A 13300-nucleotide genomic window follows, 5' to 3' on the forward strand; every position below is an offset into this window, starting at 1 on the left:
TTGATGTTGCCACATTGTGTGTTGTACTCTGCACTTTTGCGGGCACTAGGTCCACCCACACAGTTGGGGTACCATTTTCATCAGGAGATATGTGGGAGCTCTGAGTGGCAGGACGTTCGAGGCTCCCAATAGATTCCAGTAGTTTGAGGGATCCATGCGAGCCACCCTGGAGTCCCCCTGGTGTCAAATTTACGAAAATGTCTAGTAGAGGTAGAAAGTTTTCCTAGATGCAATGTACACCCTGCAGAGGATGAGGGAAACCTTCTAAATGTAAATTTTATTAACAAAAGATTTCACAAAAATGAAACTCAGTGTTAAGAATTGAAAGTTCAGAATTGTTGAACCAATGACTCACAATTTGTGATCTGTAAAGGCACAAAAAGACACCAACCACTTTATAGGCCTTCACACATCTTTCATGTGTGATACATGCAACCCTTCACACTGCCAGATGCAGACTTAGCACATTGCAACATTCACATAAACAAACAACACCATTCTAGGGCACATCACTTTCATTGGCCCACAGGAGTGACACAGCAATCACACCTCCTTGCAGCTGATGGAGTGCGTGGGCTGGCATTTGGCTGACAATGTGTGTGTAGTGACCAGCAGCAAGTCACTACCCACACCCCCCCAGCCAAATGCCAGCTCAGACACACTGCCAGCCAAGCGCCAGTCCACGCACATCGCCAGCCAAGGGCCAGTCCACGCGCACCGCCGGCCAAGTGTCAGTCCACACACAGCACCAACCAAGCGCCAGTCCACACACTGCCAGTGAATCAACAGTTCTCACACACCACCAGCCAAGTGGCAGTCCATACACTCTTCCAGTCAAGAGCCACATCACGCACTCCGCCAGTCAAGCGCCTGTCCACGTACACCGCCAGCGAAGCGCCAGAAAACACAAGCCAGTGTGATTGAGATGAAAACCCAACTTTGACTACAAACACAACAAGTCTAACTAAATACATCAAACTACTGCTAACCGTAAACTGAACAAAAAATATTACATTAATGCTGATAACACTGTTGATAGTGATGCGGCAAGTAATGGCACCTCTGATTCCAATGTTAATATAGTCCAAAACAAGTTTTCAACGGTGCTACAGGTGAGAGGATAACCCACAACCTCCAAATCAGACCACAGTCCTCAAAACATAAATACAGAAAACCTGTGCACACGTGATTTAAATTTACAGTGGTAACACTGAGAGTATTTCAACAATAACACGATCACGGAATATATGATCCAGATGACGTTTTCTTTTTTTGGCAGGTTTATTAGTTTTCCAGGTGCCCAGCCAACAAGTGTTTTGTCAGGGTGTAACCCAAGACTTCTTCAGGGCTAAAGTGTATAAAGGGAATACGTTACACAATTGTACTTGCCTCAGACAATTTACAGGTGGTGGCAGACTGTTAACAATGTGACAACTTCACCCATTGTGACATCCCTGATCAGACCCACATATTAAGTGTGCGCAAGAAAGCAACAATCACCTGATCTGTGCATTTATCTAGCAACGCTGTCAAAATCTTCATGGTTGCAATATTTTATAAAACACATGTGAATCCAATAATTTCTGTTATGGTTCATCTCACTGCAACTTCAAATACAATGATTGTACCGATTCTTAGTCATATTATGTACCCTTCAATATAACATCAGGTGTGATCAGAACTCTGTATATAATAAGCATCGTCACAGACATATTTGAAATACCAAAGCAAAATGAAGAAAGAACCAAGAGACAGAAGATAGGAAGAGAAGGACATGCAGTAAATTACAAATCTCATCTAGGCAAACCATCTTACCTATTGGACAGATGGCTATAATGTCAAGGTACCTACAGAAAGGGGAAACAAAGTCTCAGGAGTAACTAGGTGGGCTACACTCCATGCCTCATCAGAAGTGGTCAACAGAATAAACAACACTATTCTCACCTCTCCGCCGGTTTTACTTCCGTCCCGGCTGTCACGTCAGACGTTTCAGAGTAATAAATCGTGTAACCCACTTGGTTGACAAATATACTGCAATGGATATGTATTTTCCATATAAAATTAGACAACAGGAATTCTTTCAAAACAACATGCTAAATGGCGTGCCACTATACCTTACTCTCAGGACTGAGTAGCCATAATTTAGCTATCGTCCATGTATACTCAATACCTCGCTATAAATCTCTCTTATCCTTTGAGAATCAGACCAACGCCCTTTATGGCGTACCCCTAGACATAGAAACAAGGAGCGAAATGCTAAGAAGAAGTCTTGTAGACTCAATGTCACACTTTAACCGAACGTTAAAAGTCGGCATTCCCGGTTTATCTAAACACATTAGACTTACTCAGTAACCTTTTAGAGTTATATCAAGTCAATCAACTAAATGTCAATTCTTCATTGTTCCAAACATTCCAGTTTAACAGCATTCACAGCATTTACTCTATTCTAAAAGCATATCTATATCAATTCTTAAATTTAACAAAAGCATTGAAGGTTGCGAAAAGAGGCAAATGGGCAGCCAACTTCTTATACCAAATGTATGACTTCCGAACAGCACAGTAAGGCTTCAACCTCTGATCTACTCTATCTACACCACCCATGTGCTTATTGTAGCCTACAATGCACACAGTTGACAAGTCAGCAACCTGAACCCAAACAGTCACAAGTGAAGTACTTTCATCATGAACGGTTGACAGCATGGGGACATATCTCCTGTCCGAAACTATCACAGATAGAAGTTTGACACTAAATGTAATGTAAATGTAGGTGTACTTATATAGAGCAAACCTGTCACCCAAAGGGCATCCTGGCGCTTGCTTAGGGAATCCGTCCTGGTATTCCCCTGTGAGAAACCCCGGCAGGGTGTCCACAATGTGAAAGTCAGGCATCCTGCCGTGAGGGGCCGTTGTGGAGATTAAGCAAGCTATTGCCCAGAGTCACAGAGTGTGAACCCGTGAGTCGAGGAGGCACCGGGGCGAGAATTATCGAGTCCGTGGAATTTTTAGCCCAAGACCCGCCGAGGCGGGGAATTGAACCCTGGTCCAGGACCGATCTCAGCTTCCGGGTCTGCCGCCTCTAACCCCTGAGCCACACTTCTCCACGAGCAAGGCACTGCACTGTCTCCTCTGAAGTTTTTTACACACAAGCTCTTTAAGGTAACCTTTGCGGTTAGATCGGATTGCGCCAAATGCAACAGTGTCCACATTGAACAAATACTTCAACAATTGTTCACCAGTGTAGAAGTTATCTACGTATAAGTGGTGACTTTGTACAAAAAGTCCTCTACCAATTTCCCACACAATTTTCTCACTAACTCCGAAAGTGGAAAGACAATAGCAGAATCACTAAATTGTGCACCTTGGAATTATAGACTCTCAGACAGCTTAATTTCACAACGTTCTCTCTTGCTAGGAATGTACTGCCTAAAAACTAAACGGCCATTGAGCAGGATTAAAGACTTATCCACAGCTATTTCTTTCCCTGCAACATAGAACTCTAAAATGTGATCTACAAAATGATCAAGAACAGGCTGAATCTTGAACATCCGGTCACAATGAGGGTGATCTGTAGCCGTGCTGAAGCATTGTCAGCAAAATGTAGCTTCTGAAGCAGAAAATACTGCTCACGGCTCATGGTTGCAAGAAATATAACAGTTGCCATCAAGGGACTAGTAGACCAATATGAAGACAGTGATGGTTTCCTTGTTAATACTATCAACAAAGTTAAACCCCAGAACTTATGTACCTCATCCAGACTTGATGGAGTCCACCGACTAGCTCTAGAGCGGGGGGGGGGGAAGTCTGGCCCTATTATCCCTCAAATACTATTCAGCACACACATTTGTCTGGCCAACAATCATCCCAAAATACATTACCCATAAACAACTAAAAGAAATTTATAGGCAAAAGGTTATCAGTATTGACCCTACACCCTGTGACAACCTAAAGGCATGCAACACAGTCTGCACTATGTTTGTGGCAACCCAGAGTTCAGCACTTCCAATATGGAGCCTTCCAGCCCCGGACTGCAATCAATATTCCTCTTGTCCTCCTCCAAAAGAGTCTTTCTCCAAAAGAGGCACTTCGTCTGCATATATAGAGGCTTCTTTATCAGATGATTCTTCTCGTGCAGAAATTTCACTGCCAAAATCGTGGACTTTCTCCTCTGCCTTAGATGGAGAGTGAACCACCATGGTCAGAGGAAGATTAGAAATGCAAACCAACAACCTGCTGAGTAGTAATCCTGTGGTTATCCATAATCCTTAGTAATAAGTATAACACAACAAATACATCAATAATAACCAACACTGTGTAAAATAAATAATAAACAAACTGTGGCTTTATCAACATGAAAGTAAAACTACTGGCATATAGTAATCTGAATCACCTGCACCTACTATGCACAGACATAACAAGCACCAAAGATATCCCACTACAAAGGAAGAGCAAAAGAAAATTAGACACAAGAGAATTTGGCACACAATAAAACAAAAGCTAAATATGCTGCAATCATTAAACCCCCAAGAAAACACCTTCATGCAGGACTATGATACCCATTTGAAGTGAACAGTACAAAAAATGTTTGCTTACCAAACATATGCAACTACATAAACTGTAGATCTACCAGTGTGGAAACCACAAGCAGGAGTCATCACCAAATAAATCAAAAGCTTGGTACTAGAATAAAAGTATGAATAAAACATTAAGATCACCAATGCAAATGATGACAAGAAATAAAACAGTTAACATTTTAAAACAGCATGAAGTCTGATTTGGGGGCAGATCAGTATCAGAAACGTCAGATCTGCCCCCAAAGGGGCCACAAAGCTAAGGCAAGAAATTGACACCCTAGAGGGGAGTGACCCTTACCCCAGCCGAACACCATTTCACACACACCACCATCCAAATGCCAGCCACGCACATCACCAGCCTGAAACCAGTCCACGCACAACACCAGCAAAATTCCCAGTTCAAACAAAGTATCAGTCAAATGAAAGTCCACACACACTGCCAGCCAAACACCAGAACAAACAGACCGGCAGGCAAACTCCAGTTCACACATACACAGAAATTAATTCCCTGGTGTCTAGTGGTTTTCCCGACATCTCATGGGTACGGCAGATGGTACAAAAACATTTGGCTGAATGGCCAAAAGAGTCCCCCAATAATGGGGAGCAGCCCTTGCCCAAAGGACTGCTCACCAACATCTACTGAAATATTCCTTGGTGTCTAATGGTTTTCTGCCCCCCTGAATATATGGCAGTTCTGCCACCCTGGGGAGAGGGCAGAAAATGCCCAAAATCATTGCCCAATAATGGGGAGCGTCCCTTGTCCAAGGGGCCACTGCCTAACATCTAAAATAAATATCCCTAGTGTCTAGTGGTTTTCTGCCCGCTCCCATGGGGCCAGATTGGCATAAATATGACTGATTTGCCACCTTGGGAGGGAAAGAATACAGCCAAATGAATGCCCCAATAACGGGGAGAAACCTTTGCCCAAGGGCTGCTCCCCAACATCTAAAAATAATCTCAGTGTCTACTGGTTTTTTACCCACAGAGTGGCCTAAAAATATGGCTGATTTGCCCCCGGGGGCATATAAATGGCAACAATCATGACTCAAAAATGGAGAGTGGCCCTTGCCCAATGGGCTACTTCCCAAAATTTAAATCAAATATCCCTTTTGTCTAGACGTTTTCTGCCCCTCTTGTGGTCAGATGGGCCTAAAAATATGACTGATCTGCCCGCAGAGGAGGCAGAAATTGGCTAAAATGATGTCCCAAAAATGGGGAGTGACCCTTGCTCAAGGGACTGCTCCCCATAAGAACAGGACATCTCTGGTGGCTAGTGGACTCCTTCTTGATCAGCGATTGTAGAACCACCTGTGATCCCACAGCAGGAATGCACTGCCGAGAGACACCATGAGAAAGAAGAAAAATAAGCTCAGAACCATCACAATTGTCTCTAAGGGGCCAGATTCATCTACCAATAAAGCTTGCTCCCCTGAGAACACATTGCATATTGTTCTGCCATATATTCACCAATTCCCTCAGGGCGTACTTAGAACCGAGGGTTGACCCAACAATATTACTTAATTTTTAATGGGGAGGGGAAAATGCCTGGGACCCCTTTCCTTAGTACAGTTTTGACCCTGGGGGCCCCATCTCTTTGTGGGTTGGAGCATGAGCAAAGTGTCCTAGTGACTCCAATCCCCGGGACTGAAGGAAACCCACTGTTGACTGTGTTGCCCACCCTGTGTCCCTATCTTGACTTCCTGCTCGCACTCTTGCATCCCAAATGCAAAAATACTGGTTGCAAAGGGGCAGATTCTGAGAATCTGCCCCTTTGCGAGCGGATTTTTGTTTGATGCATCTAGCTGCATATCTTTCAAGTTCACGTAATCACAAAACACGATGAATAAAGATTTGACAGCCACAGTTATTTAGAAAGGCGGGAAATCAGGGAAAATAGATTTAAAGTGAAATGCAAAGCAAAAATGCTTACAGTTTCAGCAATGTTTTGCATTCTATACAAGTCTTCTGGTGACATTATTTAGATGACTAACAAACTTTCAGAAATGTAACAAGATCAAATGGTTTCCATTGCAGATGACGTTGTCTTGTACCTAAGGATGAGAAGGAGAACTGTGTTAAAGCAATGTGAATGATAAAGTAAATGTAAATTGGTCATAGGGAATTGCAGCACCAGTGGTTGACCATGCTTGGTGCTGGATTTACTCCCGGTCTGAGCTGGAGTACATTTACTACTGTTGTGGGCTCTTTTTGGCAGTAACTTTAGAAGTGCTTTTGTGGGTTTTTGTCTGTCCCTCCCTAAACCCCTCCTAAGCCCTCCCTAAACCCCTCCTAGCCCTCCCAAAACCCTCCCATTTATGCCCTCATGGCAAGTTGGTCTGAATTGGGGGGGTATTTATCACACATGGTAAATATCATTACCCCAGGGCGAGGTATTTAGCACATGTGGTAAATAATACCTATTTTGAGTTTTCAACGAATAAACAAGGCCTATCATGCACAATCGTTTTTTAATACACTGAATTCTGCATGTTTTGCCTTTTTGCAGGTCTTTTCCTCCAATACATTTCAGCAGGTTTGACCTGCCTCAATTTATAAGTGGAAAACTGAGAAGATGGGATATTTATCACACAACTTGTAATTCTGGTCCTGTGTGAGCACTCATTTGCACCGGCATTTGATTTTAGCACTGATCTCATAGTCAGAGACTACACAGTAACTTTATCCCATTTTCTGGCTACTCCCTTTGTTGTCTCCCACATTTACTAATAAGTAGTAAACTTACATGTTAAAGGATCTCCCCATGGAGAAGGTAGTAGAGGTGGAGGTGAAGATTTACATGTATAGTTTTTTTTGTAGGAAGTAAATAGCACTAATGTATTATTTACAAAATGATGTTGTTTTTAGGTCGAGCCTGAGCAAGTAGGTAGAGTACTGAGATGAAGCCCCGCCTACATTTTAAATTGGCTTGTGAGTTTGCCCTACATAAATTCTGGCGTCTGATTCCTAGTTATCCCAAAACATTCCTACAATCAATTGCACCATCAATTTATTTATAAAGTACTAAACCTGCCTTATGTGTGAAATGCCAATAATGAGGAACAATTAGAAGAATATTTCTTAAAGGAAATCTTTTATTAGCTTTCTTATTGTAAAGTAGAAATAGTCACTATTCCAACTAATAATCATACAACTCCATGAAACCCGAAAATATGCCTGAAGCTCTTGTTCACTAATATTTTGGTGTTATCAGAAGTTTATTCATGCCAGATTTCTTATCTCTGCATACCAAACACTAAGAAATCTTCTTTTGATACAGTACCACTCATTGCTATATATTGTCCTCAAGGGAGTAATGCAGACCCATGCAGCGTAGGGGCCCACCCCACCCTTCAGGAGATTCACATTCAGCCTAAGGTTTGTTAATATCTGTGAAATATGGGAGTCTCAGGATCCCCTCCTAAAATTCCTGAGGGGGCGGCCCATAATTATGTGTTACAGCACTGATTGTCCCATGTACCGTGGATAGGACCTTAACGTGAATTTTAGATTCAGTGTAACCTCTTCAGGATATTATGTGCTGCCACCAATGAGATTTTTGTTTGCCACATAATTTAGCTTACTTATAGCTCATGAGGAGATTTTTTTTGGCTATATGTTTATGTCTCTCTAAGACCTGGTAAAGAAACTTGGATATAGAACCTTTTATGTAATGTATTCTATTTTATTGTATTTGACCTGAGCAGGATTCTATGCTTCACAGTTGATTCCTGCCTTGCAGGAGGGAATCACTCTCTGGCAGGCTGTGCTCCATTACAGAGTATGTTAAATCCACTTTGAAGTCCTTGTAGTCCTCGCTACATTTTGGCAATGACAAGCCAGATAAACAGCCTGGGAGGTGATCATTGAACCAATTTCATTGCTCTTACTTCGAGGGCAAACACAGGACACTCAAATGCTTAGAGACGTCTCTATCAAGCAGCAACTGACAGCCTGTGTCCTGGCTGTGAGTTGCCCTATTATTTCTAAAAATGTACAGCTGCATCATGCTGCACTGCTACGCTCAATGGGCAGCTCGAGCTATGATCCAAAAGTAAACTACTGCGTAGGATTCTTGCGACCTTCAGCAGCAGCTCTAGACACTGCTCTCTGCATGTGCATCTGATCAATACAATCGCATCAGAAGCTGCTACACTTCAGTGTGCAACATGGCCAAAATTTGACATTATTTATTAATGTATTTATTTATTCAAAGTTTTATGTAGCGCGAACAAGATCCTTACAGATATCAGAGCGCTTCACAAAGACAGGGTGGGGGCAGTAGGAGTGAACAGAGGTAGTGGGAGCAGTGTAGTAGTCACAACATGATAGGATAATAATAACATACATAAAACATATCAATATACAATCAGGTAAACCAGTAATATAAGACGGCACAAGTCATTGATCCCACTACAGAGGTGTTCAGGTACACCTTGGGTGAGTGGAAGGCTTATACCAATGTTTTAGTATAGAGAGAGCACTGAGTGGGGGCATCGGGAGAGTGAGTCAGTGAACCAACGTGTATCATATATTGGTCGGTAGTAAGAAAGTAGCGTAGTAGTGTCCCCATCAAGTAGAAGTATCGTGCCCAAGGACAAGGTGTGCATTGAAACAATGCAATGCTGGGTCTCTGATCCAGCACCTATAAGGTTCAGGAGATCTTGGCCAGAAGGATGGTTTTCACCTCTTTCTTGAAGAGTGCAGTGGAGGAGATACGCCTGGTTTCAGGGGGGAGCGCATTCCAGATCCTGGGTGCCATGCCTGAGAAGGAGCGCTTGTATGTTTTCTCTTTCCGGAATCTACGAGCTTTCAGGAGCAGATTTTTTGAGCTTCTATTGGATCTCGAACCTCCTGATATAGACAACTTTTGAGCGAGGTAGTTGGGTGCATTGTGGTGCACGGCCGCGTGTGTCATAACTGCAATTTTTAGCTGAATTCTGGCTTCAAAAGGCAGCCATTTTAGGGACTTTAAGTCTGGGGATATATGCGAATGTTTTCTTGAGCCAGTAATGAGTCTCGCGGCAGTGTTCAGGGAGGCTCTTAAGGGTGCTGTTGTGGATAGCGGGAGTCCGCTGAGGGCCACAATTCTGTAGTCTATTCGAGGGATGAGTAACGCTTGTACAGCAGTTTGGAAGTCTTCAGCAGGGAGGAAGGGTTTAATTTTCCTTAGTGTGTTGATTTGGAAATTAGCTGTTTTTGTGGCTTTGCTGACGTGCTGCTGCATGTTGAGCTTGGCGTCGAGTGTGATGCCTAGGGATTTCGCTGAGTCCACGATGGTGGGTTGGACATTGAGTGCTGTTAGGTTATTGAGCCATGTTTGGGTGGTGGAAATTTTCGCCGGGGGTGAAATGAGTAGGAACTCAGTTTTCAGAGCATTTAGTTTGAGGTGATTATCGGCTAGCCAAGATTGAGTGTTAATAAGCGTGGAATTCAGATGTTTGATATCTTCCGGGGATTGAAGCTTTAGGTAAAGTTGTGTGTCGTCAGCGTACATATGGAATTGGACATTGGAAGCTTGGAGCAAGGTGGCGAGCGGTTCCATGACGAGGTTGAACCTGACATTACGAGAGGGCGTGCACAGACACCGTGATGACAGAAGTGTTAACACCTTCAGCGCGGCGCAGATTCCTGCGTTGTGCTGGAGGTTCTAATGAGCCTACCGGCTGATGACGGAACGGTTCCGTCATGAGCACAGCTCAATCGACGCTCATGACGGAATCGTTCCGTCATGAGCATCGAAGGGGTTAAAGACCTCTTATTCCATTATGGCATGCACTCCTCAATATCATACACGTGCCGCACCATGCGAGAGGAGTAACTCACAGCGGTGAAACAACAGAATCATGTGAGGGCTAGAGGAAGGTACTAACCCTCAGTTACATAAAAAGCAGGTTCTTGTGCCTTCTCTCCCTGCAAAGGTTGCTGTGCAGTTTGTCTGCAATCCATTACTTTCTACTACCTGTCTACTTGCTTCCCTCTGTTTGTGCCTCCTTAGCTCATTTCTCACTCTGTTTCATCTTTTCTGCTAGTTTTTCTGCCCTTTTTTTTGCCTTTTTCTGATTGGTTTTCTGCCTCCTGTTTTTCCTTTGCCACTCATTTTTCTGCCCTCTGTTTTGCCTTTTCTGCTCTTTGCTCCGTTTGGCCTTTTATGCTCATTTTTGTGTCGTCTGTTTGGCCATCTACTGCTCGTTTTTGTGCCCTCTGTTTTGTGTTTCTGCTCGCTCATTTTTCTGACCTCTGTTTTTGCCTTTTTCTGCTCGTTTCTTTCTTCTTTCCATAATTTCTTCAATACCTAGCTTTTCAATGGAGAACCTGTACCCAAGCACCCAGAAATCCCAAGAGGTTACAGTGCCGTGCTCTACAAATGCTGATTGAGTGATTGAAAAAAAAGTTAAAGAAAAGAGGTCTGCATTATGCTACACAGCCCTCATACTTACCAGTATAGAGTCCTTTTCAATTGCTGTCCTTCCTCCCTTTTTACCTTACCATGGTATGCCTTCTATCCAGTGGGAGGACTAGATAGATTTATTTGAAAATTACCTGATTGCTTTGGATGGTTTGTAGACCTGAAAGGTAAAAAGCCTAATTGCTAACTATTTTGGGAAAAGAAGGTCATCGACTTTTGTCCTGAAGCACTTGATATTAGTGACCAACCAATAAGTTATGTCTATAAAGAGGCAAAACTGGAATCAATAGATGATATTGTGTCAAGTTTGTGTGAACTTTCTGTCAAGTGCTGATTGGACTAAATGACTGAAGAACTTATTCATGACAGTTAATAGTTCAATGCAGGAGCAAAAAGACACAAGAACAGTTAAGGGTACCAAAATTCTTTCCCTAAAGGACGCCCTCAGCATAGTTAAATTAGTAGAGGAATCGGAATTGTGTTTGAGGGAAATGTGTAAGAAAGTTATGGCAAGTGGTGGAGATGAGGTATCTGAGGTGGATGAAAAGGAAGATCTTCAAGAGAACACTGGTGTCATTATCTCTAACAACAGAACAGTCAACAGGTTTCAGAAGGAGGGCAGTAGTAATTCTAAATTCTCTAAAGTTTGTTATAGATGTGGGAATACTTTCCATTCTGAAGACTCAAAGTCATGTTATGCTGTAATAGAGAGTGCATAAAATGTGGTCACGAGGATCATTTTGCTTGCATGTGAAAAGGAACCAACAAGCCATGTGTAGCTGTTACAGAAGATCTGAGTGAACATAGACAGGAAGATTGTGTATTGAGCTTGTTTGAGGAGGGAGATACTCAAGGGAGAAGAATCAGACCAAAAGCAAGCACTCTGGTAAAAAAATAGGAATGTTGAACTGATGTAGATTTGGGGTCCTTGTATACCATCATCTCGAAAAGTATGTTCGAGAGGTAATGGACACATTTGATGTTGATAGCCAAGGACATTAATCCTAAGGGTTATCAGGGGGAGAAAATTGATATCTTGGGCTGTTTCCAAGCCCTAATTAAGTTCTTGGGTGGTCCAATATGATTTGCATATCATAATCAATCCACATGCTCCCAATCAGGTTATGGTTGTGGAAGATATTTTCATTGATGACATGCTTGGTGATGTAAAAGAGGTGTTTGGTGAAACGGTGGGCCAACTGAAAGGTTATATGCACAAAATCATTGTGAAACAGGAAGCTGTTCCAGTAAAACACAGGCTGAGTAGAGTGTCTCTGAGGCTTGGGGGGAAGTAACAAAAATGTTGTAAGACATGATGAGAGAGGGCATTATTGAACCCGTGGAAGCCTCAAGTTGGTTCTCACCTGTGGTGGTAACTAAAAAAGCTGGTGGCTAGTTGTGATTTTGTGTGGACTTGATGAGTGTGAACCAGATTACAGTTGTGAACACCTTCCCTGTACCTAGCATTAATGAATTAATCCTGTTGCTCAAAGAGGTAATGTTTTTCTCTGAGCTCGATTTTAAGAGTGCATATCACAAGATCCACTTGCACGAGGAATCAATGAGTTCAACAGCATTTCTTATGATAGCGGGCATGGTTCAGTTTACCAAAACACCATTGGGTTATCGTCAGCTGCACGTGTTTTTCAACGCATGTTGACTGAGGTATTTAAAGAGCTCAAATATGTCATCTACTTTCAAGATGACATACTAGTATTTGGTGAGACCGTGCAAAAATGTAATTGTGCTTTACAGTCAGTCTTGAACAGGTTGTGGGATGCTGGGCTCACCTTGCAGAAGGACAAATGCAAATTTCTGGTTAAGTAGATTGAATACTTGGGTCACACCATTGCAGGCAAGGGAATAAAAGTCAAGGAGAATTTGATTAGAACTATTAGATCCTCTACCTCATGATGAAGTACAGTTATACTCTTTCATGGGTCTCATCAAATACTCTTCAAATTTTGTGGGGAATGTTGCTGAGTAGACTGAGAGTTTAAGGTGCTTGTTGAGAAAAGGGTGTGCATTTGACCAAGCAAGGCAAGGACCAGGAAGAATCATTTGATTGCGTAAGGAAGACAGTTTGTGAGTCAGGGATTCTAGTGCCATTTGATACCCTCTTAAAACGAATCTCGACTGTTGATACAAGTGCCTGGGGTGTGTGAGCCATCTTGTACTAGTAAGATGGAGGATTGGGGAAGACTGTGGCATTTGTGTCACGCTTTCTGACTATTGGTCAATGAAATATAATTATTCGGTCACAGAGCATGAGGCATTAGCTGCACTATGGAGTATTGCATCTTCAGAACATTTTTGTGGGGTT

The sequence above is a fragment of the Lissotriton helveticus genome, chromosome 2_1 (genome assembly GCF_964261635.1).
Source record: "Lissotriton helveticus chromosome 2_1, aLisHel1.1, whole genome shotgun sequence".
NCBI classification, from domain to species: Eukaryota; Metazoa; Chordata; class Amphibia; order Caudata; family Salamandridae; genus Lissotriton; species Lissotriton helveticus.